The 19584-nt window shown below is 45.6% G+C and overlaps 1 long non-coding RNA gene across 1 annotated transcript in view; it reads right to left on the bottom strand.

The window, feature by feature from the left end:
- Window positions 1–10849: 10849 nt before the first annotated feature.
- The window catches only part of LOC118168803, a 64502-nt gene continuing 55767 nt past the window's right edge, over window positions 10850–19584 (bottom strand). Inside the window, exons 13-14 of the long non-coding RNA XR_004751803.1 lie at window positions 18600–18696; window positions 10850–12715 (exon numbers count right to left, since the gene is read on the bottom strand). This is a non-coding gene — a long non-coding RNA (uncharacterized LOC118168803). The remainder of the gene's footprint in view (window positions 12716–18599; window positions 18697–19584) is intronic.

The following is a 19584-nucleotide window of genomic DNA, read 5'->3' as shown; positions in this document are numbered from 1 at the left end:
ATTTCTGGAACCTCAATGGAGAAGACAGAAACCAGAAGAACGTGGAGAGCTTGAACCCAAGCATAAAATTTAGGCTTTTCTACGGAAAAGATGTCAGCTTGCAAGTGGCAAAAGGAAAGACCAAGATCATTGATCACTGGTGCGCATCGCCTGCTAGAAGCTCGCTGTAAACTGTTATTCCCCTTCAAGGATGTTTGTGAAGCTACCAGCAGACAGGCATGGTTTGTGAAACAGCAATGAGCAAGAGAGCTGTGTAACGCACAGGTTACGCCTGCTGGGCCCTCGCTTTGACCTTAGGCTCTCTGAATCATCCTTCTAAGTCTTTGCAAGGACTAGGACCAGCGCTTGATATTGTTCAAAAATACAAATCTCCTCTTAAAAACCATATACGTTACCAAAATATCACTGGAACGATGACTAGAAAGTGCCCCAGCAAAGCAGTTCATTCTGGGAGCACGCGGTACCAAAATAGCAGAATGCAAAACCACAAAAGCCAACAAAAGCACTCATTTAGCCAGAGAAAAATACTATCATGAGAGCTTGGAAGTCTGAGTCGCTCCTGGTGCTTACTGGAGCTGCAGCTGCTCCCAGTGAAATGTTTACCACCAAACTCCAGTGGATACAGTGTGAAGCCCGCAGTAAGTGGGCAAGCAGTGTATGGTGTGTCACACAAGCCCCTTCCAGCCCAGCTTGCGTGCTCAGAGTGAATCCCTTTCACGCAGTACGTGGCAGGCTTTCCCTGAGCCCACCAGGAGCAGGGGAACAAGGAGAAAGCTAGCCTGTGATTAACTTTTAAAAGAAATGGTATTAATTCCATGCACTAGCCAGAAAGAATAAATGTCAGTGTGCCACATGTTGGTGAAGTGAAAACAGCTTCTCTAGACTGCCTGTTTGAATCAAAAACACACATATCTAGTTTCGGTATTAGTGAAAGGGACAACTGATTTGTCACTCAGTAGACTATTCTGGTGTTTTACTATTGATATTGTGATTTTGTGTGTCAATTCTGTACTATTCAGGTCCTGCTACTACTCATGTGGTCTGGGCTTTTGGATGCGTTACGTGGGAGACTGCTGAGTCCTGATTGTTTCCAGCCATTACTCGCCAAAATAAATGGTAGCTAGATCAATGCTATTTGGCTTGATGCTGTCATAAGCAAATTAGGGAAGCACAGCCAAAGAAAGTATAGAATAATGTAAAACTGATCAGAAGAGCAGAGGCAGAGAACTGTTAGCAGCAGTGTGCAGCTGAGAAGGAAGAACACACTGTGTGATACTGGGCTCTGCAGCAGAGCTGCCTGCCTCTGTCCAGGCTTTGCATTAAGGATTGGCAGATAGGTCTGGACATCAAAACTTTTTGAGAACTTGCAGGAATGTTCGGGGAAAAAGAAATTCAATTCAGCGTGGAAAACTGAAAGATGTTTCTGCCATGCAGGAATTACCAGCTTCATAACTACGGGAAGAGAAAAAGTTGTCCAGGCAGCAGCTCTCCAGAGAGAGACCTGATCAAAAGTGAAACAGGAGTCAGTTGCACCACAGCACTGAGGGGAAACTGACATGAACAGGCTGAGCTAGGAGCCTGCATTACTCCTGAAGTCACCCCTCCAATGCACACCATGCTGCTGCCGGCTCCCACTTTTTCCACTCTCATTTCCAGAGCCAGGCACTGCACCTGACGAAATATGGGAAGGATTGGACAGAATCCAGGGAATAAGAAGGCTGGATCTTGTTTTAGGATCAGTTACCCAGGGCCCACTGACCGCTTCTGTGTAACAGCAGTGCAAACTCTCACTACCCTCACCAAGCCAAGAGCAACTCTTGTAGAGTTGTTAGGAGACTATCACACAGAACAAGGACATCACTCCAAACTAAGGTAAGGAACTAGTGCCATTACTGGCAGAGGTGGTACTTGCTCGCACGGTCGATGAGCCGCTCGTTACTCTGAGTTATCTGGCCTAGATGCTGTACATCAGAGTGCATTGCATTGCTTTGACCTCCAGTCCCAACAGCTTACCTCCTGGGAGAACCTGGCAGCCTGCAGCTACCTGGGAGCCGTGCAGCTGCTGGATGCACACAGAATGGCTCATCCCACCCTGAGACAGTTGGGCAGTGCTCCTCCTGCTCCTCAGCAAGGACATTAACAGAGCCAGGATGTCAGTGGCTGAAGCAGGTGGGGTGTGTCCTCTGCCAAGAGATGCAACCACTCATCTGGGTATTTTCTGGGTATAAAGAAAATCCCCATGTTGGGGAGTGTTTTTAAAAGTTGCCATACCAAGAGCTATACATGTAAATGCAATGCCAATTGCTTTTTGACACAGGAACATAGTAAAGAACTACAAAAGAACCCACAAAAAAACAAAAGTGGTGATTTGCCACTGTTAGAGAAGGAATAAGAAAGTTTTAGAACGTTTTCTCATTGGCACATAAGTCGGCTGGCACCTTTGTGGATCCTTGCCTTAAAATGTAAAGGCACCCTGTTAACTTTTGGTAGGATGCACAGATTAGGTGCAGAGCCCAAATGAGACCCAACAGCAGCACTCACTCCAGGAGATGCCACTCAGCTCTGAAAATTGCTTTTTCTCTGAATATTTGCCCAGAAAGTTGGTTTTGATTCAGAGGTGTTCAGATTTTTCTCATGTAGTTCACTTTTGTGTATTTTAAATACACCCTAAGCTTGTACATGCCAAAAGAGTTAATACAGCCTTGTTTTCACTCACATTTTAGTTCTGTAGCATTTATTCCAGAATTATTTGCATAATGATTTATCAAGAGATAAACGTAGGTAATACGAAAAGTGCTGAACATGGTAAACGTGCATGTTATTGTCTTGAATAGAGCCATTTACCTTAGAAAATTTCAGTTGTTGGAAAAAGTAGAAGCTGAATCACAACCTATTACAGCATTATTTCCTACATACTCATCACTTATGGCCCCTAAACACTTCATTTTCCTACTGTGTGCGCTCAGAGAGAACTGACTGAACTACTACTGCTGTGCCATCAACGGTGCTGGAAGGGGGACAGCCAGTGACACAGGAGGCTGGCAGCACTCCTGGATCTGCTGCTATACAGCAGGTTTACTGACCGTCTCCCTCGGTATGTTACACCAATGGCAACCTGTCACAGGCTGTACACTATGGAGTATCCAGCACACACAAAAAAATTAAATAGAGCCACAAGACAGAGACACCCATGGTACTTTGGCCACTTTAAGTGACACGGATCCTTTTTAAAAGTTACCTCAAGTGTATCAGCAACAGCATAAGGTGCAGCTAGCTGAAAGGGGCAGGCCCAGCAACTTGGGCTGCTTAACTCTGTCCATCCACAAATGGTTCCATCTACAGTACACATGGTCTTAGCTTTAAGTCTTTATTTTAAGCACAAACATTTTGTATTTGAAAAATAAATAATAAGTAACACAACAAAGCTGTGTTAATATTAAAAGGAGTTGTGCATCAGCGGTTCACATTGAATGGATATCGGCATTATGTTCACTGGTGCTAGGATACCATGGTGATGGGCCTTGAGAATTACCAAAAATAGATTAAATGCATGTGGCAAGTGATAATAAGCACAAAATGTTTTCCATACAGTAAAAATGCTGCAGGAAAGCAGAATAATACATTCCATAAATCAGCTCAGCAGATCAACAACTTCCATGCAGAATACTCAGGGATCTGAACGCATAGTCAAAGCTGAACTCCTAAGCCCAAAATTGCCAAGAAACCAAAATTGGCACTACTGTCTGCACCTCAAGAAATTCAGACCTAGGAGACTGGCAGAGGATCTGCTGTTGCTAGCAAAAATGTATGAAAGGAGCTGAGAGGTTTGGATTTAAAGTAAGAGACATTAATCACTGGGTAACACCTACCACAATAACTGTGCCTTTCCAAGCTGCTGGAGTCTCATCCCTTTTTGTACTGAGTCAATCAAAATATTAAAAATGTCATTCTTTGAAGCTGTGCTGAGCCAGGCTGCTTGTTCAGTGCTGTAGAAAACAAATCACTCGAAAGTCTCACCGAAGCTGCCCACCATTCTGCAGGATGCTCACACACAAAATTAGACACGTGCAAGAGCCTGCAGCTCTTGTCTAGGAATGACAGGAGGCAGCGTACCCCGCTTTCTCATTAACCACCACCGTGCTGCATTACCACAAAGCGCGTGACATCAAAGGGGCATAAAATGTCTGATATAGCACTGCTACTTGCTCACAGCTGTCAGCAGCGCTTTCTCAAACCATCCCTTATGGAGAAACATGCAGAGCAAAACCATTTGTTTATAAAAACAATAGCTACCTAAAGCCATACTGAAAATTCATTAACCAGGATGATTTACCACCACCACCGTGACTCGCTGTACAAACAGATATTTAGGTTGCTACTCCAGATGTTGAGCCATTGTCAACCCCATGTCTGTAGTTTCAGGAACAAAATTTCTTGGGTTTCACAGCCTTGTGGGAGCTCCCAGTGCCAGGAGGGTCACAGAGAGGGGTGCCAGACCCTCACAGAAAGCTGCGGGGAAGGACCGGCTTTCCCAATGGCACATCTGACCGCACAGCAAGGCGCCAGAGAGGTTCAGAAGGCAGCACACTGAGCTGCCCGACAAATACTAGAGGAAAAGATGATGAGCATTGGAGCTCAGGGAGAAGATGTGCCCCAGATTTCCATGGCTTTGGAACTGGAGTCAATACAAAACAGTCTGAGCCTATCAGCCAGAGCTGCTCCTTGGAGAGAGAAACATGGGTGGTGGAGTCCTCACAAGGCCAGTGGGATTTTTTAACTTGTAAGAGCAACAGAGAGATCTAATTGCAAAGCCTGTTACTAGGTGACACACCAAGTCCTGACAAACTGTACTGGATGATATTTTGATATATCATCGGTCTACGCGGCAATCTGTGCCGAAAATCCACCTTCCATCATCTCCACTCCTCTGCTCCCTTGCATTGCTGAGAAATAAGGTCTGGAGAGCACATACACTGAGAGAAATCCTCTTGAGACCAACAGGTTAAGGACTCCCAATCTTCTGGTCCAGTCAGTCTTTTCTGTAGGAAACAAACAAACAAAAAAAAACTGCAGAGATGTTTTCTCCAAAATTATTTCCACCTCCTGCTTGTGAACAGAACAGACTGAAGGATGTGCAGGGGAAAAAAAAAAAAAAAAAAAAAAAAAAAAAAAAAAAAAAAAGCCAGTATAACTGGCTCTCCAGCTGCATGTGGGCTTGGTGGCTGCCTTTTCTATCTGCACTGCCTCCTCGTTGGGCTGAAACAGCTTTGGGAGTCCCTCGCATCTCCAGGGCCAGTTATTCCAGCTTCTGCACTCTAGCAACCTTGTACAATTTCACTTTTACTAACAGACTTTTTTTCCTTTTTTTCCTGCATGGACAGCAAGCAAAGAGAACATACAGGCCCTATAACCTCTAATAAGAGCCTTGGGTTTAACAGAGGTGTGAAGTTGTGCTGCCAGCTGCTTCTTCCTTGGGCACCACCATCTCTTTTGACCATGACCACAGCAGAGTTACAGCAATGCCTGGACATGTTGGCAGTAAGATCCAAAGGGAATGCTTGACATGCTTTGAAATTCCCCAGCATTCAGACCTAATACACTCACAGCGGTGTTTGTCGGAGCAAAGGCCTGCTACTTGTGTTACTACCAATTTGCTGCTCTGAAATGAGAGGACTTGGTTTCACTTTCTCAGTCTCCAGAGGCATAAGAGATTTCACATAAGTTCTGGTATTCAACATTAAAATTTGAATTTGGAAACAGCGGTGTAAGGAAAAGATTTTCGGAAATTAACACAAATAATACTCCCAACCGCACACTATTAAAAAATTAGCAAACCCAAAACTTCAGGCTAGGCGGAAGAGCGGTTTGCAGTAGAGAATTTAGATCACGGGTTATTGTTATTATTCAGCCAGACCTGAGCTGCTCTCTCTCAAAACCTGGTGTCTCTTGGGAGCTCTCTAGGACAGTCCCTCAACCGGCCTGTCTTTCACGAGTTTGAGAGCTTCTGTGTGTTGATAAATTCCTACCTCATTAGCAAAAGCAAAGCTCTCTGCTGACAGGGCTTGGTTCTGAAGAAGTAACTGGGGAAAAGAACTGTCAAGTGGAGGATTTGGAAGGGAAATCCCGCTACCTACTTCCCAGCAGCTGCCTGCCTCTATTGAGCAGCACACCTTAACTGACACCTAAAATTTTAGGCGGCTTCTCCTCCTTCTAAAACACCAGATCCCCTAAACGCTGGGGATCCAGAAGTACCGAGCCTTCAGGCAGAGCCGCTGTGCGCACCGGTAGGGGACAGATGTCACCCTTCAGGCACTGCCGAGGATTTCATGCAGGTCCCGGCCTCCCCCGGCTGCAGGGATCGCGCACGGCCGGCTTCAGCCGGCGGTCCCGGCCGCGGGGAGCCGAGAGAGGGCGCCGGTGGCTCGGCGAGCTGCGGCGAGGCCGCCCGGGGGCGGGCCGGGGACACGGGGGGAGCGGCCGGGCGCTGCCCCGCTGGAGGTGGCGGCAGGTGTCGGGGAGCCGTGCAGGTGTACTGCTCGTTTGGAGGGCAACTGCGTACACGACGGCATTTGGGCGCCTGGGAGGGCTGCATTCTCATAGGAAATGGCACGTTTGGAAAATAAAAATAAAGATAAGTAAACGTCCAAGCTGTCTAAGGAAAGACAACAGAAAAAGCACATTTCAAAGCACAGTACTTGCCGTGTACTTACATCTAGTCTGCAGGCTCTGCAAACGACTTCCAAAACCGCCAGCCAAGTGGCACAACAGGTCCTGAGTGGCACACCTGCACATCCACAGCCAGAAACGGAAGACCCCACTCCGGGAAGGCTTCTTTCAAGCAGAGTTTATGAGAAACTCTGCTTTGCTGATGGGTTGGCCTCTTCAGTTTCATATGAAGCAAATTCAACTAGTTTCTGCTTAACGCAGTCCTGAAAAGCGTTCTTCCTCTCTCGCCCAAACAAGTACAAGTTTCTTTGTGTATAGCTAAAAACCTATTTTCTAAGTCCTGAAAGATAAAGAGAAGTCTGGTGCCCATACACTAAAGCTACTAGTTAATATTCCACATGAAAAGCATCTTTTTTTTTTTTTTTCCCCCCTGTTCTGCGGTCTTATTTTGCAGGTAAGGGCTATCCAAAACCTATGCCACAGAGGGAAAACTGTGTCTCCACGGTAGCAAGTACTGCACAGCTAAGCTGAGGGCTGATTTCAGTAGCCTGCTTCTCCCCCGGGCCCCCCCCCCCGGCGAAAAAAAAAAAAAAAAAAGCATCTTTAGACCACAGCCTAAACAAAAGCTTGTGATGACTTCCAAGTTCAGCCTGAAATGTATTGCTAGCAGAGTGTCCTGTCCAGAGCAGAGCCTGGTTTATAGCTTGGTTTCAAAAATCAGGGCTTCAAAAAATTCAAAAATCAGTAAGGCTTCTGTCCCCAGAACAGCAGCTGTAGAACCAAAATCACGTGTCTCCCAACTCCCTCACCCTAGACACATACCTAGTTTGATTCCCGATTAGGGCCCAGTGCTAGAAGTCTCTGGAGGAGAACCAGAGCTGTTAGCAGGTTTTCTATGTCCCGCTGGAGAAGTGGCAGACTGGCATCAGCAGACCTTCCCTCAAATTTTTGGCCTGAAACACATTTCTACTTCATTGTCTATGCTAGCATGAGGATTCACAAAAGCAGATGCTGCAAGAGCCGTGACCAACCTTGACAATTGTTTTCAGTAGATTCAAGTATCTTGAACTTCATTTTGGCCTCCACATCTACCAGGAGAAGACTCGAGTGCCCTGCAGCAAGTGGTGGACAAGCTGCACACCTGAAGTTGTTCCTGAGCCTCGCGTGCCCTCAAGAAGGAACCTCGGAGAAACACTAACCAATCCTGCACACTAGTGGCTTCAAGGGAGCCCACAGGCTTGCCATGGTCAGATAAAAGTTAAGGGATCATATAAAGCTCAAGATGGCCTTAGGCAGACTAAAGTATTTTCCACTTAATTTCACCCTGAATTTGACTCCTATCTGTTGTCAGCCTCCCAAATACACACCTCCTGCACACCTGCAGCAGAGCCATGGTTATAACTTACTCCAGGACCCCAGAAGCAAGCTAAAGTTTTTTCAGTACAGCAGGCTCCTAATCCATGGGCTACACAAGGATTATGTTCAACAGAAGTCACAAAACACAAATTATGAAATAAAACTGCCATTCTAGAAGACTGGCTTGTGACCATAATTTGCAAATTCAAGAGACTCCTTAACTGAGTGGTGTGAAGCTAGTTCACAGGGTGCTGCTCAGAGGTGTAGGACTAGGTGTCTCCACAAAGCAACCTGCAGAGCCAGGACTTCCGCAGCATCAGAAAAACTGGAAGCCATACATTGGTATCAATACACAGACTCTGCAGGGCTTTGTTTTGTTTTTAAATGTTGGCAAGAGGGGCACTTTGCTCTGTTGTCCAGACTTCAAGTGGGGTTAGAAGGCACCACTAGGACTGTAAGTAGCTACCTTCTGTAGGGACAGTGATAGGCTGCCCCTCCGGATGCAGTGAAGCACCCTCCTTGTTTCTAGCAGCACTAAGCCTGAGCCAGAGCTTCAGGCTCGGTCAGACACTTCCAGGCTGGAGGCTGCAGAAGTAGGAGGGTTTTACTCCAGGCTCCTGGGAAGGTCTCAGGTCTTGGTGACAACTGACAGGAATAAACATCACTTGCTGCTTCTTAGCCTTTGACCAGGGGAAGCCTGTGACAGCAAGGCCACAGGGTAGAATTGAGACAATTTCCATGTGAGTGGGGTTTGCTGTTGTCTTACTCCATTACTTGTTATTCCAGCTGTGGAGGGCCCACAGGTGAAGCAGTGCCTTCACAGCTCAAGCTGCCTACAGCTAGCTTGTACTGCATCCTAAACCATACACCATACCCAACCCAGACCTTACAAAACCCATTGATCTCTGCTGGTAGAAGAGTTTATTATAGCAGTGCAGGCTCAGCAAGATAACTGCAGAGGAAGGGAGGATATGAAGTTCCATCAGGATAGCAGAAGAGAGATGTACCAGCAAGGGGAAAAAGCCAGGGCAGGAATGAGCTCAGTATTTCCCTGGCATTATCAGCAGGCCTAGGCACCACCAGGAGGAACGAAAAGGAAAGTAAGATTTGCTCAGGGACTACGTGAAAGGGAAGCCTGATGGATAAAAGGGCAGAAAAGCAGGAGCAGGTTGATTTGTAAAATTAAAAGGTGCAAGAGGAAGGGCAAGAACCAGGACTATATCTGTCATTTGCCTCTCTCCGCCCACTCAGAAAAGCTTCAAAAGAGATTTGGAAAGAGAGAGGAAAAAAAGACTGACAGATATTACTGTTCCAGCCACTGAGTCATGGCAGGAAACTACTGATACTGTAAACTAGTACCGTAAGGTCAGAGACTATTTGAGTTTTACCAAGGCTCACTGCAAGGGGAACAAATATTCAGTGGTGGGGATACGTCCCTTTCACAACTATTGGTGTTACCATAGAACTATTTCACCAAGCATGTTCAAAAAAAAGACACGTTTATTTTAAAACAGTTCAGATGTTCTCTTCTTCCTCTTCCTGCATCTTTATTTTTATTGCAATAAATGCTTACGAGAAAGACTTGAAAAATAAGTAGAAAAAGCCTCCAATCTTCAGGGTGTTACTGGGTGCTTGGGCTACTCCAACTCTTGTAATCACTGTGCCACAGGAAAGTTGTTTTATTATGATCTTCTTATCCTTCCATCAAATGAGTCACTGGCAGTTGTCACCATCTATGTGGCCTTTTCAGACAGTCAACATCAGTTTTGTCAGCATAGTACACATGCAATGGGTGGAATTACTTGACACAGCCACCCTAATTCCCCCAGGAACACAGCAAAGAAGTGAAACAGAGGTTTGCTGACAGATACAACACATGCTGAGTGCAGAGGGCTCCAAAGCCTCCTCCCAGCCCTGAGCCGAACTCTTACTATGCTCCCCGCTCTGTCCAGACCCAGCAGGCCCAGGCAGACAGGCTCAGCCAAGGCTGTTTGCATTTTTATTCCCCACCAAAAGCTGAGCACCTCAAGCCCCACAGGATTCCCAGCTGCCAACCAAAGGCAGGTAAGGACAAATTACAAATTTTGAGCTGAAAAGCTCTGCCAGAAAGGTGAGGAGCCACCTAGCCCCACTGTGCTGAAGACAGGGAAACAGCAGGCACTGGGAGTTCAGAGTTGATCCAGGAAGGAGCAACACAACACAGGACACGGATACTTGGAACTGCTAGCTGTGTCCTACTGTTTGTTAATTAAAGTTTTTAATGGCCCACTTCTGTTTTGCTCCTTTTGCCTGGGCATAACCGCTACTGCTTTGCCACTGCCCATCACAGTGGACTCTACGAGGGGTTCATCCCACTGCAGGGGTTAAGACGTAATGGGATAACTGCACACATCTGCTGCAGTAACCCACTATGCTAGCAACTTTCCATCTCAGTCATCTTAAGCTAATTGGTTCCATAAGTCCCAAGGGTCTCTCTCCAGCTCATCTGAGTCACAGCACCAAGCCCAAACCAGCCTTGGCTGAGTACAGTTCAGCAGAAGGACACATTCTCCAGAATAGCCCCGTGCTCGTAATGCCAGCAGGGATTCAGGAAGGAAGTCAGTCATACCAGTGAAAGACACTGGTGACCCCTGGAGCCTGTTCCCTTCTTCCTCTATCAAGAACATAAAGCAAAACCAAATTTGCCACACAAACCAGGAGGCTAGAGCATTTAATCCAGTGATACACAGAGCAAGGGGATGCAGGGAAGCTGTAGGGCTGAAGCCAACGTATAAACCTCATGTCAAGCACAGAGATGATGGGTGTCAAAGTACTGAAGAGCTGAAGTGTAGAATCCCTCCACCTTTTCCTGGCAGCACCTTTAAAGGCTGCTTAAGAGCTTTTCTGCTTTTGGAGTTAAAATTTGTGACATTACAGAAACGAGTCAGATGCTATGTGCACTGTACCACCACAGCATGGCTGAGCTTCAAAGCATTCCTGTCAGAGATCATTATCCAAAATAATAATAATAAAAAAAGATTCCCTTCTCATCTGGGCTTACAGGTACTGACGATGAAGATGACATGATGATTTCCAGCAGGGGAGCAATATTTGTGTCAGTTTCCACACCAAAAGCAGCCATGGAAAAGGGCAAAGAATATAATGACTCAGTATCACAGGGCGGAGACTAATTAGCAGCAGATCAGGAGCAAGCAGTGGTCTCTGGAAGAAGGTGCTTTCATGAGCGAGCATGATCTTACTCATCTCCTGTCGTGATCAACTGCAGAGGTTTCCCAAAACCAATGCTAACCAAGGCTGCCTCACTGTCACACACAAACTGAAAAAAAATGGTTTTTGTTTCTTTTAAGAGAAGTGCCTCTTTGGGACCTTCCCTATTCTCTGCTTCCAGCATGCAGTTTAGCCTGGCAAGGAGAAAGCCTCCACAGTAACCGAAATCTCACAGTACAGCATGAGCTCCTCTCAGTCAGAGCCTCAGTCAGCTCTCAGTTCAGTGAGGACTGATAAATTAAGAATAAGGACAGCACTGTCCTTTCCCTCGATGCAAATAAGTTCCAGGGTCAGTCCAGCTATTGCTTCTTTCAGGACATGATGGCACTCAGTGATTTTGGACAGCCAGGGAACTGACAGCACCCACCTTTTCCCTTGTTCAAAAACACTAAGAAAACGTTTTACCTAATTAGTTACCACAGTACCCCAGCAGCAAGGTGAATTTTATTCCTGCTGTAACAAGCCTGTCACCGCTCTGGGTTTGTCAGAAAAGTACACTGTGACTACACTGAAAGATTATTCTTGTCTTATAAATGATTTAGCTGATTTTTCCAGGACCATATTGGGAAATGCTGACAAATCTAAGATTTGAATATGGGCCTCCTAGGGCTCCTGCCTATTCTTAATGTGACTTACTGGATTGCCTCCTAGTAAATTTTTTTCTTCTGAAAAATCTATCGCTTACTTAGGGAAGTTTAAATTCTCAAAAGCACAAGAACTGATTTGTTCATTTTTAACTAAAACAGCAAGTGCATTTTTCAGGGGCTGATGTTTGCCCATTCATACTGAGAAGGGCTTCTGCCATTAGCATTTATCTTTAGTTTTACAAGGCTGAGGGAAGGCGCTGCCTATATGAACTGCAAAGCCTCCATTCCTCAGGATAAATCCAAAGGTGGGCAGGGGAGTGGGGCTCCTCCCTGCCATATACTGCTCCTTGGTGTCCCTCAGGTTTTCCTCAGTTTTGTCCTGCCCGTGAGCAGCACCAAAACAAGACATATGGTTTATACTCTAGGACACTATCAATAATTTAAATGCCAAAAATGCCAGCTACTGCAGAATGCCTTTATCCCTCATATACTGGCAGTTTATAGATCTCCAACTCAAGGGTTTCTCCATAAAGAAGAGTGAGGAAAAGGATCAGACAGCGGGTGTGTTTGGGAAGGAGGGCAGCAAGCATCCAAGGGGCCATCTGATCCTCTTCTGTGAGTGTACAGCCGGGAGCTGGGAGGTCTTGAGCTGGCCCCAGGTTAGCTTGGACTGCAGCAGGGTGAGTGCGGATGCTGCACAACCCACAGGAGATGGGGCTGCCTGGCAAGCACCAGCCTCCCGGCTAGTGCAGGTGCCTCTGCGCAGCACCGCAGCTCCCTGACTGCATGCGGGTTGGGAGGCACCTCCCGTGATAACACCCTGCCTGAGCACCGCTGATCTGCAAAAATAAGATGAACATGGGTGAGCACAGGCTCTGTAAAATATTTTGAAGGGTTTTAACAACCACCTCGTTATTTGGTGACCAGGAGTTTGACAAGCAAAGACAATAGATGCCACCCACTCAACCCAGCTGAGGTCTGAACCATGCCATCAGCATGACACAATGACGAGGCCCTCCGGCTCTCTCTTGCCTTGCTGCCCTGTCATTACAGCATTTCCCCAAGGCAGCAGGAACACTGGCATCCCATAAATCCTCCTCTCCTAGGCAACAAGCTGACTGACTCTTCATTTCCTACATTTGTTTTTTCATTCATTCTTGACTGCATAACAGGTAGTTCCATCCACAAGGGTTTCTACTTTGCAGCTTATGATTGTCTGAAGCAGCCAAAGTGATCTGGGAGCTTAAATCAGTGTCAGCCTAGGCTGATCACACACAGTCTCCCTGCAGCTGTGGCTGGGCAGACTTTTGTCAAAGCCAGCCAGGTTAGGAGAGGCAGAGAGCACTTGCTCTGACACAGCATGGTCTGGGCAGCCCCCAGGAGTGCTCTCACAAGCTGAGGTCTGCAGCAATTGGTGGTGGGATGGAAGAGTGATGAGTGGGGACAGACCCCTCAATTTATTTTGAAAGTACCATTCACAGTGAATTAAACTTCCTGGGTGGCCTGGCCACTCATGGGAACAGGACCTCAATTTTGTCTCCTTCCAGGCTATGGAGGGATACATCAGCACCTGAGCAGTGGCACAAGCAGAGAGGTGTAGTCCCTTACGTAGGGCATGGCTCACCAAACAGCCCTTGCCTCTTTCCTCAGAGGGCACAGCTGGTAAGAAGTTGAGCCACCCACACTGCCTGATCAGACCCATCTCCTTCAGACAGGCCTGCCAGAACTGCACACCATGTGAAGCACTGTGCAGAAATGGCTGTGCAAGCGTTGTCTCCACTGGTGCCTCAGCCTGCTGTCTGGGGCATGAAATCTGCCAGCTAACTCCCAAACATCACCTCAGACAGTCGACACATCCCTACAGTCTCAAATTTCATTCCACTCTTGTGCATAGTGGCTGCAGAAATGATGATGGAAGAAAACAGACCAGTACTGAGAAAGTACCACAATGTATGTGAGAGACACTTTCTCTCTATACAGTTCATCGTTGGATGAAACAAACAGACACGAGAGACCAAGCAACTTTGTTGGGTCTTGTGGTGACATCCCACAGACCACCACAGCTGGCCACACTGCAGCCCACACTCCTCTGAACTTCTCACTGATCTTCTGCATGATATCTTCAGAAATCTCAGACCAGTGGGTACAGCCGACTTACATATATTAATTTCAGTTATGTATAAAACAACTCCTTCATTACCACTTAAAGCATGGAAGTTACAACAAAGTTTTGGGGCTTCTCCCTGTCTTCTGCTGTCAGGACAGGTTTTTCCCATACATGTGAGGAAATCTTTCCAAATGGTATCAGGAAAAAAACCACATCTCTCTTGAAAGCTGCCCAAATCACTAAGCTTGCAATGAGTGATACAGTAGCTGGGGAATAACTAAGAAGACTGAGCCTGTGCCTGCTCAGTGGGAGAGACGAGGAGCTCCTTCCACTGTGTCAGAAGATGGCTGTGCACTGAAGGTATTTCACCTGTGGGAGACAGCTGGCAGAAACCTGGAATGAGAGTCAGCTGCCTGACCAAACTGTCAAACAATTCAGCCACCCCAGGGCACCTGCAACATCTGCTGGAGGCCAAGACTGACCCAGGACATTTGGGAGACCACGGTTCCTCAGCTGTGAGGTGTGGAGCTCAGTCACCTCACATGACACCAGTTCACCACATTTACGCACCTCGCTCACTCCTCTAGAAACTGAGCTAAAAGCAATTAGAAAAGCTGGCAATTGTGAGAACTCAAGTTACAGCTCTCCTGGCTTCAGTGTTACAGTTACAGTTTAGGGTCTGACACCTGAATATCATGATCTGATAACAATTACCAGGAAAACAGCAACCTAAAGGGTAGTGACACTCTCCCTGCTCTGTTTACAAATGTCATGGTCATATGAGATACTACTCAATCACATCAGCAGACTAGAAATAAACCACAATAGGGTATGCTGATAAATATTGATTTCAAAACACTATAGCATTTTACATGACTAATGTTAATGTGATTTCAGACAGAAGAAAACAACCAATGTTGGTTGCATGTTAACTGCATTTGGAGGAGTGAAGCAGGTAACTACCACCAGCCCTGGCTTTTTATTCTCCAATTAAAAAATGTGACTATGTCTATCTAATAGTCCATGTCATCATCATCTCTGGTACACCAATGACTACTACTGCAGGACAACTGTAATGCCTACAGGTATCATCATGAAAGAGCAGCCATTTGCAAATAATAAGGTTCATCTTTTCAGGGCACGGTAGGCTGGTTTCATACACCAAACAGAGCCCACCTCATCTAGGGGTTGGAAAATGTCTGTGTGGCCCTTTAAAAGAATCGTATTCCAAGTTAAATCACCATCAAACAATTTTCACAACAGCATCTGCTACTGAACAGTTGTTAATTAGTCAGCACCCCCCCACCCCCTTCAGTGAGGGAGGAAGAAGTGACTGCAAAGATGGAATTCTTAAAAAAAAAAGCCCCAAAAGCCCCGATAAGGATTGCAGCACTTTGTGGCCTACACCATGCTTGTCACAGGGCAGGGAGAGGGAACCTGCCTATCAGAGCGTGTTGCAATCGCTGCGGAAATGTCTTGCTCTTCTTGCTTCCTCTCCACCCTTGTTTGGGGAGTTAAGGTAAGATGGGAAAGCAGCTGCAGCGTTTAGAACATCCTGCCTGGGGATCCAGGACAACACCAACTATGCTCCTTCAGCTTGCTCTATAGCCTCAGTTGCTCTTTGGTTGCTTTAATGTTTTCTCCAAGTATCACCTCTCTAACTGTTGCAGGCAGGATAAAGAAGCTTCGTGGAAGATCTTGAGCTGTTTCAACAATTGTAATAGGGGCCACCCAACAGACAGAGTCAAGGATCTATTGAAACAAACGGTTCCACGTTGGGGGAGAGAGAATTTGGAGACGTGACTTGACCTGGGGAGAATGTACATCTAACATTCACAGCCCTAGGAAAGCCTATGGGACAGCTGTTCTGACACAACCTAAGTCTTCCATTCTGTACACCACAAGCTCCAAGCAAGGCATCTCAATGCCTTTAACAGACTGAAAGGCCCATAGGGAGAAAGACAAAAGCCCCAGGACTGCTGGAGTTTGCATTTGGCTCTTTGGTCTCCTCCCCATGCCTGGACAGACCACCCCCAATTACCTAAGCATGTAAGCAGCTTTACTAGAATGGCTATACATCTGGCTCTGAAGGGCAGGTGCTCCATCTCCTATCTTTTACCTCCCCCCAAACAGAGCAGGGCCACAGTGCTAAAATGGACCGCTACTTGCTGCCATAACCCACACGTTCTCATAGCCTCACCTATCTCAACACCCACAGAGAATTACTTGGGCTCCAAGCCCATTACAGCATCTGCCCACTCCTTAAATCGCAAGGGCCTCCTAGAAACACCAAGCATGCCAGTCTAAAAGTAATTTTTATTGTCACAAATTGCAATGACACCAGCATCATGCGCACCCTCCCAGATGCACTCAGCTCAGCAGCTTACCAAACACACTTGGAATCTGAAGGGCCAACAGGGAAAGAGTCGCAATGCTGACAGCCTGAATTTTAGCTGTCAGAGATAAAAGGAAAGTTACATAAAGTGAAACATTGCAGTTCTACTGGTCTGTCGTGAATCTGCCTAACTTGTAATAATCTCCGAGTTTTTTACAATTGGTCATTTTCATGGAAAAATGTATTTCTGGTGAAAGATATACACGGCCCAGCACTGTGTGCATCATTCAAGCAAAATGGGAAATCATTCGGTGCAGTGGGAAAGGGTCATTTATGAATGCTGCAGAACCCAAACACATAAGGTATATTCAGTTCCTAACTATACAAAATGCACATAGAAAGAAGACCTCCCACCAAGATGGCAGAAAGGTCAAAGTAAAGAAAGGGGAAAGGACAGTCATGGATACTCATGGACTTATTCCTTGGGAGCTGTTCCAAGCAGGTGTGATTTCTAACATATCCCCCGCACCAGGAGTTTGCCACATCCACAAATAAATTTCTCATTCTTTGAGAAAACCACCCATTTCAGAAAGTCTGATGGGCAGCTGGCAACATGAGCACCAGGACAGCATGATAGCCCCGTGTCTTGCTAGCTTTTGATTAGTACGGAATGTTCTCGTGTACAGCAAGGTAAATTCAACCAAAACCAGCAGCAGCCTTTCACAAAGGGATGTTCTTTCCAAGTACATTTTTACTCAGTTATTAATTACATAAGTTCAGGAACTAACATGATGAAGTGGTACCTCAAGAAATACTCGTATATTGGCACTTGCACTGTGTTTGTATAGAGCATTGCTGAAAGCTCGTGGACTTTGAGATGTGCTAACAACGTTCAGTCTTGCTCCATTCTCTGCATGGGAAACTAAACCAAAGACTTAGCACTCAATAGGACTGGATATATGATAATCAGCTAAGTGGAAACGCAATGTTGAGGAATCCATGACATCTCCCTTCCTTTCAAAGGCAACATTTGCTTGATCTGTCCAGCCATGGGAAGACAAATATATCTCAATGGTTTCAACTTGTCAACCAGTCAACATGAGGTGCAAAAAAACCTTCTTTTTCCCCCATATTCCTCACAAGTCTCCCACAACCTTTCCCTTCCACACACAAATATTTGAAAATCACAAGCTTTCTGTGCTACTGGATTGTTTAGTTTCTGAAATGATCTCGTGTGAAAATGCTTCATAATATTCTAAAACAAATGAATAGTTTTAGCCAGCACCCTTCAGTACGTATACTTATTTTCCTCATATCAATGACATTCATTTAAAATAGACACAATAAAATAGGAGAAAGTATTTCCTAGTAAGGTGTTAAAAAGCTGGTAATTGCATGTTGCTACCAAAGCATATTAATTTTTAATGACATTCTGTATGTGGTGATTTCAGACATGGTGGAAACAAAGGAATTATTACATATATTACTTTAGCAAATATATTCCAGCAAATGCATTTACTATAATATTCCAGAGACACTGTCACAATTTTATACTATGCAATAGAGGTCGTCAGTTAAAAGGAAGGCAGTAGACACTAACCTATGTGGTGGAAAAGCTATTTCAAAATGTGAGTTCAACCACATCCTCTTCAGTATATTCTTGCCAATGTTCAATAAAGCCTTCCTGAATCTATAGAAAGCCTGAAACAACAGCTCCAAGAAACATAGTATACACTTCATCTTAAAAGGTTTGCTCTGAAAAACAGCTATAATAGCTTAAACATTAACACTGACAGCTATATCCATGTTCAGCCCTGGAACAGATTAGTGCTCACTCAGAGCTGTCAGACAGTGCAAAGGCTGGAGGACCACCATTATTTGGAACAGAGCAGAGCAGGAATTAATAATCCAAGCTCCTAGACTTGAGGACCTAGACTTCAAGTCCCACCTTCACAAGAGCAGAGGAGAAAGGGAAAAAACACTGAAATCTTCCTTTTTCTTCAGCATCTCACAATCAGAATCTATATCCAGTACTTTCTGGGGTGGCAGATCTGCCTAATTCCATCTATCACACCTGCCCATCCAGCCGCATCACATCACTAAAACAAAGTCAGTTCCATGCAGGGAACCTGCAGAACCCTTAGTCAATTAGAAACAGTGTATCTGAGCACAGCCTAAAAGTGAATGTACTGCCAAGTCAGTCAACACAAGGAACTACCTGCCTCTCAGCTTTGTGCTTTCCGCAATAACATCAATATACAACATAATTTTTTAAGCTTACCTGTAGCTACCACACAGCTTGGAGTCCACTGTGCATTCAAAGTTGTCCTCATGCTTCCACCACACAGGTTACATGTTTGAGTGTTGTCCACTTCTTTCTGGAGGCAAGCAGAAGACAGAAAAATATGTAAGCATTTATTGAACACAAAATTGCATCATTTCATTTAAGACCAGGGAAACGGAGCAGAAAAAGGGGAAACTAAATCAGTTTCTAATCACTTTAATGATCCTCAAGCCTACCTGTCCACATATTTGCATGTCTAAGAGCTGCATAATGATGTCATGCCAATAGTGGTTACCAAAATCTGCAGAGGGTTTATGCATCCACATGGGCAAACAGGCAAGGAACTTGGCTGACTGCCCCAAATTTTTTGCTGTACTGGTAAAACAGTTGACACTCAAGAAGACACAGAAAAACACCTGATCTAATTCTGATTTAGCCACAGCAATAAGCCTTTATCACCAACACAGTAGGACATAGAACTCCCATCATTTAGTGATCAACAAAGCAAGTTTCTGCCTTTTTTTTTTTTTTACTAGTTTCCTTAAGAAGCAGCAGCCCAGAAATGGGTGCTGTAAGCATTATACATGATTTGGTTTAGCCTTCAGGTTTTTGTGTGCTAAAAGTAATGTGCCTCATCCACTCCAGCTCCTGCTGGATGCTGCACAGGCAGCTGAGCAGCTAACACCACCAGGGCTTTGCAGGGCTCAGCAGAGAGCTTAAGGCTCTGTGCATGAGGCAGTCAGGGAGGAAAAAGACAGCAAACAACACCATTGACGTAGGAATAAAACATTCACCAACCTAACTCTCAACAAACCTACAGGTTGCTTGACATTAGTACATGTTCTCATTCCTCTCCAAGAGGAGAGGATCTCCAGCAACTACCACAGTCAGAACCCAGATAGATTCTGCTATGTGCATGCTTGGAAGTCCTTTTCCTCCCCTCAAGGAGGGGCCTTGCATTCAAAACCACAGCTTGCAGTGC

The sequence above is a fragment of the Oxyura jamaicensis genome, chromosome 6 (assembly GCF_011077185.1).
Source record: "Oxyura jamaicensis isolate SHBP4307 breed ruddy duck chromosome 6, BPBGC_Ojam_1.0, whole genome shotgun sequence".
NCBI lineage: Eukaryota > Metazoa > Chordata > Aves > Anseriformes > Anatidae > Oxyura > Oxyura jamaicensis.
The sequence above is the reverse complement of the archived record's forward strand: the minus strand, read 5'-3'. Positions and strand labels throughout refer to the sequence as shown.